A 17,663-nucleotide genomic window follows, 5' to 3' on the forward strand; every position below is an offset into this window, starting at 1 on the left:
ATTTTTTTTATATAAGGTGTTGTCATTCATAGCATTGTTCCTAAAGAGGACTTTTCCTTCTCTTGAGTCCCATAAACAACAACAACAAATGTTATCTCAAAATTCTTGATTATTTAACTCACTCTTATGTAGGTGTTTCTATTTTAATGTAAAATTCAGAACATGTTTTAAAAGTGTTTAAAATATCTTCCTGCCTTGGCTTTTGAAAACATGCTTAAATCACACCTTACCTCAGAAGGCTATTTACTCAAGTCAGAGTGAAAGGAATCAAAACTAAAATTATTTTTTATTATTTATTTTTCTACATATCTCTCATAAAGGATGTAATGTCATTTGGATAGTGGACTATGCTCAGTGTGAACTCCAAACTTTTTAAATTGGAATTTATAGACAAGTGGCTGCTTTTTATTATAAGTTAAGCAAAAATTGGGCTGAAGTACATGTGTTTGCAGCTGAATTGTATGTGGAAAACTGATTAAATTTATTATTTAATTAAAATCTTAATTTTATTCTATAATTCATTTTTAAAAGACTCAAGATCTTTCTTTTTAATTAAAATTCATTTCCTGCCTTCTTCTTTCCTCCATCTGAGGTTATAACAAGCCTATTTATATCCTAGGGAAGGAAAACACTCCACTGGAGGCAGGAAAACTAAGTTAAGAAAGAATAGGAGGAAGTGTGCTGGCCATTTAGCCAAACAATCTTTAATACATTGAGCTCAAAAGCTAGCAGCTTTACTGTACTGACTTGGAGTAAACAAATTGCATTTTTTCTTTCCACATTTCTTAAAGGGATTTAGATAATGGAGGTGATAAAAGTAATCAAAGAGAGGGAATAAGAGTTTCTAAGAATTTAAACATTTTAGAAAGAACTTTGAACTGAAGAAAACTGCAGGGAAATTGAGGGAGAACACCAAATGACCTCATGTCTTCAGATTAAGGTAAGCATGATCTTAGTTTCTTTTTTCTTTGCATGCATTAGGATCCTGGTCACAAAAAACACATGAACTTGGATGGAAGTGAGTCTCTATCACTAGACTTTGCCTTGTATGAATTATTGAAATGACTTAGAAATAATTTCAGTTCTGTTCACTTCAGTTCTAACCACAGGAAATTTTAAAATGAATATATGTTGTTTGCCAGATCCCTTAACTAAGATAATCTTATTTGTATAAATTTTTCTTCTCTTAGATTCTAGTGATAGAGTAGATGTTATAACTCATTTAATATATTTCTTTCTTGAAGTAGTTCTTCCTTGAATTTGTCTCTTTCCCCATAGAATTGAAAACATCAGGTTTTTAAAGCATTATAATTTTTATTTGGATAAATAAATGTTCAGGTGACTATAAAATAGATGCATGCAGATGAGCATTTGCTCATGGACTGTTTTGGTTGGCAATTTAAATTTTATGAAATATTAAATGTACATGTAGATTATTAGGCATATCCTAGTTACCTTTTCCCTTCTCATCTTCTTCTGGAAGTAAAGAGAAACCAGAATTTTTGAAAAGCATATGAAAAATTATGCCAAACACTCTCCAAAAGAAGATAACAAAATGTAACAATTGCTGACATTGAACTATAAATGTGACTTCAATGAAAGATCATATTTTGGAAGAAGAAGAAAGGTAGAGAAAGAGTGGATTCAATTCAAGAGCAGTAGATAATATCCACAAGTACTTAGAAAACTATAAAGGACATTTCCAGATTGTTTAGACATTCCTCAATATTAAATAAATATATTAGTTTGTATAATGTTTCATAGATCTCATCTGCTCCTGATAATATTCACATTGGCTGCTTTGGAATAACTTGATTAATGATACTACCAGTTTACCAAATGAATAAGGATTTGGTACCTTCTTGTAAAGTCTTATTGCTGGATAAATGCAAGGAAGAGAAGAAGGAAATGTGTGCATATTGTTCTTTTGGCTTATCCTGATATGAGACTGGTGTGTTTAGAATTTGTTGCACTAAAAACAGCCAAGTTGGAAATCTAAGGAGGCACAAAACGGGATTGAGCCAGTCTGCTTTCAATACATGGGATTAACTGTTACTGTCTCTGTCCCTGTCTCAGCTCATTCCTTATACCCACATCTTTCTCTGGCTAAAAAAAAAAAAAAAAAAGATCATTGGTGTTTATTTCTAGAGAGAGAATTTTGTAGTATTTGTGTATATCCAACATAAATCTTAATAGGTTTGCATTCACATATTTTGTGCATTTTGCAGTTAAGTGAAGTAGCACTTCTCTTTCTATTTCTTCCTCCTGGGTTTCATTAATAATATAAGGAAAAGCTTGTGGTTTCTTTGGTAATTATTTTGTTTCCTGCTACTTTCCTGAAGCTATTGTTTTGATTAATTTTATCACTGAACCTCTGGAGTTCTGTAAATAAGCCTCCATAGAGCTAGAATATTTTTGCCTTTTATGTTTATTCCCTCAATTTCTTTTTCTTGTCTTACTGTTACAGATAGCGAATACTTCAAGCATTTTTTTTTTTTTTGAAATAGCATAGGTAATGGAAATCCTTTGCAGTAGGAAAGTTTCTGAAATCATTTTGTGTCTACTACATGCAAAATAAGCCATGGGATTATGAAAATAAAATGAATAACAATCTCCTCTCAAGCAACTTATATTCTTCTTGGTGGTGGGGATGGGGATACAACACATTAACAGATAAGTGCATGCATGAAATTTTCAGTAAAGCTTCTAGTTTCTTTGTAACTCTTGAGATTATGACAATTCTATTTCTTTGGAAATAGTAAAATGAGAATTTTTTTTTCCTTTTTCTAGAACACCATAGTTATTTCATTAGAAGTTGTGGCAAATTTTCAACATTTTACTTTATTAGAGAGGGTGAGACTATTTCTTGGTTTATAACAAAATATGGAAGAAAAAGGAAAATGAAATTAACTGACAAAAATGGATCTAAAGAAATGTCATATGACGTTTTAGCATTTCTAGAAAAACAAAACAAAACATTATTATGTTACCTTAGAGCCAAGAGTAATTTGGAGTTGATGTTCTTACTTCCAGAAAATGAGATATGAAATAAAGTGATTTATTATAATAGTATACCTATTCTAATGTTGCAGACATTTGCTTGTAATGGTACTGATTATTATACTGATGTTCAAAACAATTCTCTGCTTTGATGTGTTTGGATGCTTTCTATAAGGTAAAAGCAATTATTTAATGTGGGAAAAATAGTTGAAATTATGAATAAAAGTATATCATGCAATACACATTCTCAGAATTCCTTTTGTAGTCAATCTTATTCAATACCAGTTTTCTGGACATCCCTAGATTCTTCTGCATGGTTTTATAAACTAATAAATATTGCAGAAAAATTTATTGGGAACTGATTGGTTTAGTTAGTGAAGTTTTTTATATTGTCAAAAAATTTACAACATTGATTTATTATCTATTATGTGTCAGGCACTGTGTTAAGCCCTGGGTATAGAAAGAAAGATAAAAGATAGTCATTGCTCTTCAGGAATCTACATTCTAATAGGAATCAGGGTGGGGCAACAATATGTAAACAACTCTGTACAAACAAGGTATATACAGGATAATTTGAAATACTCAACCAAAGGAAGACATTACAGTTAAATGGATTAGAAAAGGTTTCCTATAGAAGGTGGGACTTTAGTTGAGAGTTTAGGGAAACCAAGGGAGTTAGAAAGCAGAGATGAAGAGGAAGAAAGTTACAGGCATAAGAGAAAACAGGCAAAAACGATTAGAAGAGGGAGATGTGAGTGTCTAATATGAGGAAATGAAAAGAAGTTAGTGTCACTGGTTGCAGAGATATATTGGGATTGGGGTGGGGTGGGGGGAGGGGGAAGAACTGGAAAGGTAAGAAGAGGACAGGTATTTTGTTGTAGTTGTAAAGTTCTTTTAGTTATGCACAACTCTTCTAGACTCCATTTGGAGTTTTCTTGGCAAAGATACTGGAGAAGTTTATCATTTTTTTCTCCATCTCATTTTACAGACGAGGAACTGAAGCTAATAGGATTAAGTGACTTTTCTAGGGCTACATAGCTAATAAACATCTGAGGTCAGGTATGGAAGTGTTTTAAAAGCCTAATTGTATTTTATATTTGATCCTGGAAGGCAAGAAAGGGAACATTTGTTAAGTGTTTGCTACATGTCAGATGCTGTGCCAGGAAATCATTGGAATTGATTGATAGTTGGAGTGACATGATCAAATTTGTACTTTGGAAATATCAATTAGACATGAATGGAGGATAAATTGAAGTAGGGAGGGACATGGGGCAGGGAAGGTAACCAGTAAGTTATTGCAATATTCTAGACATGAAGGTCTGAGGGCCTGCTCCAGGGTGATGACAATGTCAGATAACCCTAAGCCATGTCACAATTGCAGAATGTAAAAAACAGGAGAAACCTCATTTAATCACTTCATTTTAAGGATGTGGCCTTGAGAAGTTAAATGACTTGCTTAAGACCACTTAAGATCACAGGGAAGAGATTCAAATCTAAATCTTCAGACTTCAGACTCTCAGTGTGGTGGTCTTCCTCCTATACTATACTGTCTCCATAGACACTATCATTCAATAGTCTTTTCACTGCACATAAATTATGTTTACTGGCAAAAGCATGATATACCATCCTTTTTTAAAAAATCAGTGCAGAGTAAATAGATGTTTAATAAATATAGAATTTGAATCACAAGGCCTGAATCTTATAGGCCTAGAGGATACAAGGTGGAAAGAACCATAAGTCTCGGTCCTCAATGAATTTTTCATCTAGTTTTCATCTTGAAAAGAGTTCATCTCCATCTGTCATTCTTCAGTGTTAGTAAGATGTGTGACTCCCTTGGATTAGGCATTCTATCCAAAAAGATACTTCTTTAAGAATTTCTACAACTCTTAGTGGCCAATCTTCCAAGCTTGTTATATTTGTTATATTTTTGTTATTTTTGTTTTGATTTGTTAAGCATTTATCATTATTAAGTATCATATTAAATGTTAATGATACAAAAATGCAGTAATTTCCTTCTGAGAATTCATATTTTAAAGCTGTAATTTTAAAAAAATCCATATTGGTGATTTCTCTAGTTTATTGTCTCTCAATTTAATGAGACTGGTTCTTAGAGAACAAATAGTTCATTGCAGGTCTTGGACTTAGAGCTTTTCGAACTTATAAGGACTTGCCAAAGCTTGCCTTGATTGGTTTAGTTTTTGAGAGCTCCATATCAATTCCATGTCCTGTTGATGTTAGAGGAGATACAAAAGAAGAAATGGTGGGCTTTCTCCTTTCCTTTTTATAACCTATGAGTGAGTGGCTCTTCCTGGTTGTCACCAATTTTCAATGCAGCCTCACGATCACAAGGTACAGTTAAAAAATTGTTGAGTCATCTTAAAATCTAAGTCCTTCAGTATTGAGCTTGAGAATATACCAAGTTTCATTGCCCTCTTTAGAGTTGTACTAAATACTTAGAGATATAATAGATAATATGTGCTATAAATTGTTCAGAAGAAGAAGACATTGTGGAGTGGTGTGATTAGGGAACCAATGTTCAATGAAAGATGGGTAAAAGGTAGAAAAAACTAAGAAGGTGGAGGTTTCTTTCTTTCTTTCTATTTTGCTTTTTTTTGTCCTTCATTCCTCCTCTCCCTTAATTGCATTTTATTTTTTCTAATTACATGTAAAGATAATTTTCAACATTCATTTTTGTAAGATTTTTAGTTCCAAATTATTCTCCCTCCTTTCCATTCCCTTCCCCATTCCCGAAACAGCAATCTAATAAAGGATATACATGTACAATCATGTTAAATATTTCCATATTAGTCATATTGTGAAAGAATAATCAGAAAAAGAAAAAAAAAACATGAGAAAGAAAACCAAAAAAGTGAAAATAGTATGCTTTCATTCATTCTCCATAGTTCTTTCTCTGCATATGGATAGCATTTTCCATTATAAGTCTTTTGGAATTGTTTTGATTAATGCTGAAAAGAGCTAAATCTATAAGCTGATTGTTACTGTTACTGTGTACAATATAAGTTGTAGTTTGTAGACAGATGGGACTCAGTAAACAAAGGCATGAGTGCACATGGCTAATTCTAGGGGCCAGAAATACTTCAATTTGACTGGAATGGCTTATGAAAAATGACATTGGAGACAGTTTGGGATTAAATTGGGAAAATCCTTGATTTCCAAGTTCAACAATTTGGATCTTTTTCTATAGGAAGAGAAATGATAAGACTAAAATAGGAATTTGAAGATAGTCATATAGTAATCCTGGTGCTGGCCAGCTTACTAGTAGTGTGAAGAATGAATTGGAAGGATAAGGTAGTAAGTAGCTGGGAGGTTGGCGCAGTTGCCAAATTATGGCAATGAGGATTTAAATAAGGGTACAGATAAATATTGATGTAGAAAATATTATAAAAGAAAAGTAAATAGAATTGATAGACATTATAGAGAAGTAATAACCATAAGTTTAATCCATAAGGAAAAAAAAAAAAACCACATCTTCTTAACAACTAGAACTGACCAAAAGTGGAACTGCCTTCAGAGATGAAAACTTCCCATCATTGAAAGGTCTTTATGCTGAGGTTGGATGACTATATTTTATTCATGGGAGTTTTTATTTTTTTAAGGTTTCTGAGTAAGATGAAAGAATAAAAATTGATTCTATGCTTTGGAGTTAGGAATAAAAATGGGGAGATATATTGCTTTCAAAGAAAAATAATAAGTTCAGTTTTGATTTGAGATAACAGGTGATCATCTAAGGAGGAATACCCCTTAGGCAGTCAAAAATGTAAAACTGAAGTACAGGATAAACATTAACAATAGGAATGAAAATTCAGAAATTAACCATTTAATAAGATTTCCAAGGATAAAAGCACAAACTAAAGAAGATAACCAAGGATTTACATTCATAAAATATAGCCATATATGGAGAAGGAAAGGTGAAAATGAATCTAGTATAGAAAACATTGAAAGAGACGTTCAAGAAGTAGTAGGACAACCAGGACAATATGATGTATCATGGAAAGTAAGAGAAGAAAAAAATTCAAGAAATCGAAAAGGGATTGGGGTGATGGCACTCAACAACATCAAATACTATGGAGAAGACAAAGAAGGTGAGGAATGAGAGATCATTGGATTCTAAGACAAAATGTTAATATTAAGTATTTTATATTAGTGGTAATATAAGTGAAGAAGACATATGGTGGGCATGAATAGGCTACAACATATTGCCAGTTAACAATTATTTGAGAGGCATCAGAGAAATATATTCTTGTCAGGTAATCATGTGGCAAGGGCAAAGAAGAGAGACAGGTTGGGTATTTTACTGGCATCCAAACAATGTTAAAACTTGAGGAAGATTTCCAGCATTTTAGGTAATCCTAATTTTACACAATCCTAATTTTTACACAAACAGCGTGGGATAATGACTAGAGTAGTCACTGACCCCATGAACTGGGATCAGTAAGACCAGACTACCAACACTTTTTGCCTACATGACTCTGGGCATGTCACCTAATTTCTCTGTTTCATTTTCTCATATGTAAAATGGGAATAATTATAAAACCTACCCCAAAGGTTTGTTATGAGAATAAAATTAGATAATATAGGTAATGTATTTTGCAAGTGTAAATGATTTATACATTTTATTTAATATTTAACATTACTTAACATAAACAGCATTAAATTTTTTTTATTATTTATGGAAGAACAAAGTTTATCCAAAATTAGGGGCTGTAAACTGATTGTGAGATATACTATAAGTGAGAATACCCACATTAAACTATCAGAATAAGAATATAAGTGGCAAGAGGTAGCCATATCGAGCCCTCACCAAAACATAGGGTTCAGGGTAACTGACAATAGTGTGATGTGGAGGAAATGTAGGGTCTAGATTATACCACAAATTTTCTGTATAACTTTGGATCAGCACGTAACCTCGCTGGGCCTTAATTTCTTTCCCTGTAGAATGAGTGGGATGAATCAATCTCTGAGGTCCCTGTAGCTCCAAAATTCTGGGACAAGTGCATTTATCATAAAAATGACTCAAAACCTTCTCTACTATAATATTTAAAACAGAATCCTGAAGCCATTGTAGCCTAGAGCTAAAAGGGAATTGGCCTAGAATTTAGAATTTAGCTAGGTGGTGCAGTGGATAGAGCTCAGGCTCTATCCAGGTGCTGAGGAAGACCTGAATTCAAATGTGACCTCAGACGCTTAACACTTCTTAGCTGTGTGACCCTGGGCAAATCACTTAATCCCCAATTGCCTCGGGGGAAAAAAAAGAATTTAGAATTTAGACAGCCTTTGCCAGAAGCAATTCTAGAATGAAAATGAAATAAGAAATCTCTCTATATATTTATATATAGTCAGATATCCGTGTATGCATATCAGTCCTTAAGCGCTGAGAAGTAGTAGGGTATATTGTATGAAAAGTCAAGGAGAATTGGGTTTTAAAATCCATCACTGACTCTGGGACCCCTCAACAATTCATTTAGCTTTTCAATCTTCCAGGCAATTTTTTAAGGCTAAAAATTGCATTAGTGAGAGTTAAGCTAAAAAGGGAATTATGAAGCTATGTTGGTAGAATATGTATGTATCTCTTCACTTGGATGGACAGGTAGTTCATAGAAATAGAATGAATGTATTAACTATTAGATACTTTGCCACAAGAGATAATGTTAACACTTCAAAAGATATACACACATGTATTTAAATGGCAGAGTAGAGACAGTACCTGATTTGGTATTAGAATTAATGTGATTCAGATGCTTACTAGCTGTGTGACTTGGAAAAAATTACTCAGCTTCTTTGTGCCTTAGTTTGCTTATCAATAAAAGTACTATGTAAATGTTATCTATTGTTATTATGTTATATAATTTTTTCAGTGTGATTATTTCCTTTACTAACACACATTGAAACCTCTTCAGATTTCAAAAGATGATCTCTAAGAATTATTATGGCCAAGAAAGCTGTGCAATGGATAAAAAGCTGGACCTGGCATTTGGAAGGCCTGAGTTCAGATAAAGCCTCAGGCACTTAATAGTTGTGTAACTCTGGCAAGTTATATAACCTTTCAGCTACAATTTCCTCATCTACAAAACAGGAATAATAGTATCTACGTCCTAGGAGTTTTGTGAGTATAAATTGAGATACTTCTAGCTCTTTTTAAATCTTCAAAATGCTATATAAATATTCTCATCATCATTACCATTATCATTATTATTTATTAATTGCTGCTCATGCTTCTGGTGTTGAACCTTTCTGAAGTTATCCAGGCTTGTCCTCAGATAAATCTCTGTGCTCACATTCAAAGTCCTTCCAACTCGCATTCCACTGGTAACCTTCAAGAACATGAAGCGACTTTCATACCATGATGAGGAATTACAAAAAGACTTTTGAAAAGATATTAATTATACATATATACATTGCACATGTTCATTATTCATGAATATATGCATATATATTGTGAATGTGTGTCTTTATGAGTGGACTTATTATTTCATCAATGTAGAAAATTCCTGTTGAGGAACTTACCCTTTCAATGTATGTTGTTATCTGCTTTAATGCTTAGTTTTAAGAGAATATCCTGGGAGACCAAGAGGTTTAATCTATAAAGATGCAATGACATTTAGAAACTACTTAATTCTCTTTCATATTACAAAACTCTCATCTCCTTTCCCTTTCCTCTAGTTTCAGAAGATAAGGTAGCTAAGGTTTATTTATTTAATTTTTTTACTGTTATTATTGCTATAAAGGATTTTATTTATAATAGAATATTTTGTGCCACAAATGCTATGATGCAGAAAAAAGACTAGGGTGGGATTTAAATGGAATTTCAAAATTTTGCTAATGTCAATTTCAGAAACAATTATAAATTTGAATATGATATAAAGTCTTAAAATCTCTTAAGTAGACTAATATCTAATCATTCTGATTATACATGAATACAATGATTGAAAATGCTGGATGTAAGAATAAAAACCATGAGTTGGGGAATTTAGTGTTTTTGAAAATAAGGCCAGACTACATGTGTAATATGATATATTCTTTAGTAAATATTTTCTCACTTATCATTCAATACCATTGGTAGCTAAAAATTTTAGCCTTGCTAAAACTACTTACTCTTTCTACTTGTGCCCCTTGTGCCCATATTTTCTAGTCCAATTGGGAACTTTGTTCATTCCATCATTATTATACATACATATGTATCTTTGTTCTCTCTTAATTCTCTTCCAATGTTTCAAAACCACTTTCATTTTCTCCTTTGCTGATCTTTTTCTTTCTCCTGCCTTCTAAATATAAGTGTACCCAAAGACTTTTTTCCTGAGCCCTGTTCTCTTTCTCCACTCTCTCCTTTTGTAATCTTATCTACTTTCAAGGTTTTCCAGTATCACCTCTATGCAGATAACTCCCAAGTCTATATATCTAGGCTAGAATCTCCTCTGACTATTAGTTTCTAACTGGTCTTCTGAGGACATTTATTAACATTTCATTAGCATCTCAAGATTCAACATGAACATATCTCATCCCTCTTATCAATTTTCTTTTTTCTTTTAATTCTCCAACTCTGCTGTTAACTGTGATTTTTCTCTCTTCTCCAATCATCACATGCTAAAACTTGATGGGTCTTCGTCAATTATAGTATCATAATAGCTCTCAAATCTATTTCCTCTCATCTAATGAAAAAATCCCAGGACCAGATAGATTTACATGTGAATTCTACCAAACATTTAAAGAACAATTAACTCCTGTTAGAGTTCAAATGTTGGAGTTTGTTCTTCTGCCTCCAACAGAGATGGAAGATCTCTCTTATCTCCTTCTGGGGAGCCCAGGCACCAATTTGCCGCGGAGAGAGGGCTTCTGGCGTAGCTCCACTGAAATCCCAAAAGTGTTCTCTGCAGTAGAGTCATTTCTCTCGAGTCTAGCGCGATCAGCCAGCCAAGAGGAAAAAAGTGTTCTGCCATAGATCCTTCATCGCTGGCTTTTTATCTGCCTCTTCTGAGAGAATGGGATTATGGGTTTTCTCCCATAGTGCTCTCTGGCCCAATGACTTTAAGGGAGGTGTGAACTCTCTTGAAGTTAGAAAGTGTACTTTGTGAAGCTAGCATACTTGTGGAGTCCAATGAGTAAAGGTGGGAACACAAGCCTTGTCTTGATTAGTTCTACTTAGTACCTTGTTTCAGGTTCTGGCCAAAACAACTTCTTGTAAGATTAGATCAACTCTAATTACTTAGCAGTTAGTAAGGATTCCAACATCTCTGTGCTCACATTCAAAGTCCTTCCAACTCGCATTCCACTGGTAAAGCCTTCAAGAACATGAAGCGACTTTCATACCATGATGAGGAATTACAAAAAGACTTTTGAAAAGATATTAATTATACATATATACATTGCACATGTTCATTATTCATGAATATATGCATATATATTGTGAATGTGTGTCTTTATGAGTGGACTTATTATTTCATCAATGTAGAAAATTCCTGTTGAGGAACTTACCCTTTCAATGTATGTTGTTATCTGCTTTAATGCTTAGTTTTAAGAGAATATCCTGGGAGACCAAGAGGTTTAATCTATAAAGATGCAATGACATTTAGAAACTACTTAATTCTCTTTCATATTACAAAACTCTCATCTCCTTTCCCTTTCCTCTAGTTTCAGAAGATAAGGTAGCTAAGGTTTATTTATTTAATTTTTTTACTGTTATTATTGCTATAAAGGATTTTATTTATAATAGAATATTTTGTGCCACAAATGCTATGATGCAGAAAAAAGACTAGGGTGGGATTTAAATGGAATTTCAAAATTTTGCTAATGTCAATTTCAGAAACAATTATAAATTTGAATATGATATAAAGTCTTAAAATCTCTTAAGTAGACTAATATATAATAAAATTTATATATAATGTAGCAATTGGTTCAATCTCAATGGAAAACCACAATCCAAACTCTTATAACAAAGACACTTGTATCAAACATGACTAAATCTATTCAAGGCCTTTCTTTATCTTTCTCCTACCTTCTGGTTTCTAGCCTCTTCTCTTCCATCTCCACCTAGCTTCTGAAATCATCTTTTAGTCTGATTAAGTTTCTACACTGGTGCCTATGGGGCACAATGCCTTGACTATGCCACTGACTTAGTAAATGTTCATAAGTCGAAATGAAATGTCTTCCTGATGTAATGTTCTTTCTATCCCTTTCATTTGTTCCTAAATATTCCAATCAGAGAATATTTAGTAGAACATAGATTCTATAGGGAAGAAATGACTTAATTTTTCTTTTTGTATTCCCAAAGTCCAGTATAGTATCTGGTATATACTAAGTGCTTAAAAATGCTTATAAAATTGAATTAAATTGCTATGGCCAATGATCGGAAAACAGTTAATAGGGTTGAGATTCAATATATTAGCAATTGTAAAGAAATAAGAAAATGGTACAGTTTGGGATTTTGTGCTAATAATTTTGTGTAGGGGGGAGAAGGACAAAGAGTCACTAAAGTTGCTTTTCCATCTTGTCTTTTTTATTTCTCGCTTTATTATTTTTTTTAATTCAAAGGATTAAAATGTACCAATAAAACCATTATAATTCTTTCCCCTGCTTGCTCTCTGTGGGAGCACTCATATAGTCAGATGGCAAAAAATGGGAGAGCAGAGAACAAGAATCTAGGTTTTTTTCAGTGATTCTTAGATTGATCCCACAATTTAGCATCCTTACTCTTTTGGCATTTATTTGCTGTGTTTGATGTTTTATAAAATTATGGATAAACAGTTTGGATAATGATTATACTAAAGGAATTCTGAAAATGAATTTCTTGAGACTCATGTGTATCCCTAAAATTGGTTCTCCTGAATGAAGATCAATAAAAGTTATATTACAGATAAAGAATCTATTAATCAGCAAAGTTTATTAAGTGCCTACTATTTGTCAAGCACTGTGCTAGGTATTAGGGTTATAAAAATCAAAAATGAAGTAGTCACTACTCTTAAGAAATTTATATTCTATTTATGAAAATGATGTGTGCAGATAAATAAATACAAATTATATATATAATAAAATTTATATATAATGTAGCAATTGGTTCAATCTCAATGGAAAACCACAATCCAAACTCTTATAACAAAGACACTTGTATCAAACATGACTAAATCTATTCAAGGCCTTTCTTTATCTTTCTCCTACCTTCTGGTTTCTAGCCTCTTCTCTTCCATCTCCACCTAGCTTCTGAAATCATCTTTTAGTCTGATTAAGTTTCTACCCTGTTTTTGAAATCTACAGTGACTTCTCACAGTTGAAAGGATAAAATACCTAGTATCCGATTTCTGCAATTTGGCTCCAATCTATTGTATTATTTTTCATTTGATTCTTCTTCACTTAATCCAAATGAAATAACTAACCATTTTCCAGAATCATTTGCTCTTTTCTGCTTCCAAAAGCATACTCTCCTTTTACATTTCTAACCACTTAAATCCTTCTTTTCCTTCTAGCCTCGATCTCATGCCATATCTTCTTTGAAGTCTATCTAAATCTCCCTGATGAAAGAGATCTCCCCTTTCTTATCTACCGACATATTATCTGCCTCTCATTCACCTTTATCTCATTCTTACTTGTAGCATGCTTCTCTCTCTGGTTAAGTTGTATTCTTCCAAAATGTAGGAACTTTTTATTTCTTGAACACTGGTGCCTATGGGGCACAATGCCTTGACTATGCCACTGACTTAGTAAATGTTCATAAGTCGAAATGAAATGTCTTCCTGATGTAATGTTCTTTCTATCCCTTTCATTTGTTCCTAAATATTCCAATCAGAGAATATTTAGTAGAACATAGATTCTATAGGGAAGAAATGACTTAATTTTTCTTTTTGTATTCCCAAAGTCCAGTATAGTATCTGGTATATACTAAGTGCTTAAAAATGCTTATAAAATTGAATTAAATTGCTATGGCCAATGATCGGAAAACAGTTAATAGGGTTGAGATTCAATATATTAGCAATTGTAAAGAAATAAGAAAATGGTACAGTTTGGGATTTTGTGCTAATAATTTTGTGTAGGGGGGAGAAGGACAAAGAGTCACTAAAGTTGCTTTTCCATCTTGTCTTTTTTATTTCTCGCTTTATTATTTTTTTTAATTCAAAGGATTAAAATGTACCAATAAAACCATTATAATTCTTTCCCCTGCTTGCTCTCTGTGGGAGCACTCATATAGTCAGATGGCAAAAAATGGGAGAGCAGAGAACAAGAATCTAGGTTTTTTTCAGTGATTCTTAGATTGATCCCACAATTTAGCATCCTTACTCTTTTGGCATTTATTTGCTGTGTTTGATGTTTTATAAAATTATGGATAAACAGTTTGGATAATGATTATACTAAAGGAATTCTGAAAATGAATTTCTTGAGACTCATGTGTATCCCTAAAATTGGTTCTCCTGAATGAAGATCAATAAAAGTTATATTACAGATAAAGAATCTATTAATCAGCAAAGTTTATTAAGTGCCTACTATTTGTCAAGCACTGTGCTAGGTATTAGGGTTATAAAAATCAAAAATGAAGTAGTCACTACTCTTAAGAAATTTATATTCTATTTATGAAAATGATGTGTGCAGATAAATAAATACAAATTATATATACAATATACACATACATACATGCATATATACATTTATACATATGCAAACACACACATACACACATATATATTTCAGTATAACTTTGAAGTATAGGGGAAAATGGGGCAAAAGAAAATCATGTAGGAAATGGGCATGATCTGAGTTTTGAAGGAAACTAAGATTCTAAGCAGAAGATGAAGGTGTGTATTCCAGGAATGGACCTCAGCCCCTTCAAAAAGCAGGAAGAAAGCAGATGGAGTGTCATATATGAGAAGCAATAGGTAGACCAGCTTAGCTGAACCATTTATTATTTAATAGCTAATATTCAAAGAGTGCTTTGTGGAATTAAAAACTTTCCACAAACCATTTTTTCATTTGATCTTCACAATAACCCCCCCCCCCAAAAGTAGATATTATTTTATTAATCCTACTTTGCATAGGAAGAAATTTAGACTATGAAAGATTGAATGGCTTGCCTGTGGTCACACAATAAAGTGTCTGATGCAGAATTAGAAGCCAGAGTTTTTTGACTTCCAGTTTAGTACTGGAATCTCTATGCCATGCAACTGATCTATTTTAGACCTAAGCTTAAAATTTCATTAATTAAAATGACTGGTGAAACATCAATAATTTGAATGAGATTCATTTTTATTCTCAGCTGTCTTCCTGAGTACTTATTCAAAGTATCATTATCAAGTGTCCATATTAAAGACTTTCATTAGCAGAATTCCTTCTTCTCCAAATGTTTTCCCAATTGCTTTCATGTAATTGTTACAAAATATATGATTTATTATTGAGTCAAATGTGGAAAGCCAAACTCCAGTGGGTGCTCTAATTTCTTGCTGAGGTGGCTGACAATAATACTCTTGTGCTAATGTTGCCCTTAATAAATCATCTTCTGCATCTTTGCCCAACAAAACACTATATCCTGTTTGTGACAGAATAATTCGTTGTAATGGAAAAGATTATGATGGTTCTAGCAAGTCCTATGACTTCACTGTATCCATGAGCAACAGGAAACAAAGAGAGACTTTTTTTTCATGTAATTGTTTTAATAATAATCTACAATTGGAGGAAATGAATGGCAGAAAACAATTATGGGCAGACAAGATGGTCAGTAAATAAGATTGGGAAATGCAATTGAGCTGGCCTCAGCTTTATTCATTCAAAGGTTTTAGAGCATTCCCCAGATATTGTTGTTTTGGTCTTAATCTCTTTCTAAATCACTATTGTTCTCACCAAGCAGTTGAACCATTCTTTGTTGGCAAGGAGGGATGTTTCCCCAATATGTTTTTAGTTTGCTCTCATCACTATACTGCATTAGGAATTCGAAATTGAACTTTTTGTTTATGGTATTTATTATTGACTTTAAAGGTCATCAAACAGTCTTTTCCATGCACAATACTGAAAATAGCATGGCATTTTGCTGTATCCTTTTCTTGGCCCATTAAATAGTCTACTATTGGATTAAAGCATTAAAATATTTGGAATAGATGGACTTTATCCTTCCTCCTTTTTAACTGTGTTCATGTTTCTTTTTTCTGGGAAATTATTCTTTTACTCCTTATGATATCATCAGCCAATTAAAAAGCATTGAAAGCTAGGAGTTAAGAAGAAAAACTTCTCAAGTTGGCAGAGGACTGTGACCTTGAGCAAGTCAATCTTTTGATGTATAAATAAGGAAGTTGGACTAAACAATCTCTACAATTCTTTATGATTCTACAAACTTCTAATTTTCCTCCTGAATAAGGGGTATAATTAGTGAAAATAGACCAAAAAATAATGAACACATTATAAATGGGAATGTAAGTGAGATATAGCATAATATAGAATGTTTACAATGGTACCTAGGCATGGTTTCTCACAAAAATTGTACTGTGCTTACCTAATTTTTCACTAAATGATATATTCAATTAAATATATATATGCATATATATTTATATCTATCTATCTATCTATAATATGTAGGCAAAAGGAAGCTTGGCATAGTGGACAGAAAGCCAGCCTCTGAGACAGCATGACTTGTGCTCAAGTTTTGCCTCTGAAATATGCTGACTCTGTGACTCTGGGTATACAGAAAAGCATGGTCTTCTTGGGCAGCACAGCACATGCTTCCACATGTAACTTCAAGCTGATTTGAAGAAGGATAGCTATTGGAATGGGGAGATTTCAGATGGGCTTCATGAAGGAGATCACTCCTTAGTGTGCTTTGAAAGCAGACAGAGCTAAGAAATCTTGTCATAATGGAGCTTGAGGCTTAATGATTCACAAAAACTTGTTTTAAACCCAACCTAGACAATTTTGTTCCCATAGGTAATGTAGAAATCAACAGGAATGGGCTCATTTAGAATTCTTCTGTCAGGTGAAAAGGGCACCTCAATGCTACTATAACATTTGCACTGTCACTTTGCCCTGTTTTCTCATTTGGGTGTGAGTTGTGCACCAAATTCCAAATATTGACTCCAATTCTGTGTTGTACTAGTATTTGCTTTCATGGCACCTTAGAATAAACTGAACTAGCATTATAGATCTCTGAGTTGTGAAAGAGCAGAGCATAGTAGATATTGAATAGAGTAGACAGAATACTAGATTTATGCCAGGAAGATTCAAGTTCAAATTTCCCTCTCAGACATTTACTAGTTGTGTGACCCCAACATCACTCATTTAACCTCTGTGAGCCTAAGTTTTCTCATCTTTAAAATGAGGATAATAATAGCACCTTCCTTATATGGTTGTTATGGAGTAGAGGGCTTTTAGTAATATTTCCTAGTTCTTTTATTTTGCATTTAGTTATAAGTCCTTAGTTTTTTGAAAAATAAAATGTAAATTTCTTGAAGGTAGTGATCATTTTCCCTATTGTAGGTTGCTGTATGTGTGTTTGTGCCCCATAGTTTACCACAATGTAGAACATAGTAGGTGCTTAACAAAACACATGTTGAATTGGACTGAAATAATGTGTGTAAAACAGCTTTGTTGCTATTATTGAAAACATTGGTTAGTAAGTGCTAAGACTAAAAATTCAGAAACTAAGAGTGAAGAGTTGGCAAATGTCGAAGTTTTTTGGACAG

At 33.0% G+C, this 17,663-nt stretch overlaps 1 protein-coding gene across 1 annotated transcript in view; it reads left to right on the top strand.

Moving 5' to 3' along the window:
• The first annotated feature begins 694 nt into the window (after positions 1 to 694).
• Positions 695 to 17,663, top strand: part of RASGRP3 (RAS guanyl releasing protein 3) — a 144,697-nt gene continuing 127,728 nt past the window's right edge. Inside the window, exon 1 of the mRNA XM_051976135.1 lies at positions 695 to 940. The gene's annotated coding sequence lies outside the window, so the exon portion shown is untranslated. The remainder of the gene's footprint in view (positions 941 to 17,663) is intronic.

Source organism: Antechinus flavipes, chromosome 2 (assembly GCF_016432865.1).
Source record: "Antechinus flavipes isolate AdamAnt ecotype Samford, QLD, Australia chromosome 2, AdamAnt_v2, whole genome shotgun sequence".
NCBI classification, from domain to species: domain Eukaryota; kingdom Metazoa; phylum Chordata; class Mammalia; order Dasyuromorphia; family Dasyuridae; genus Antechinus; species Antechinus flavipes.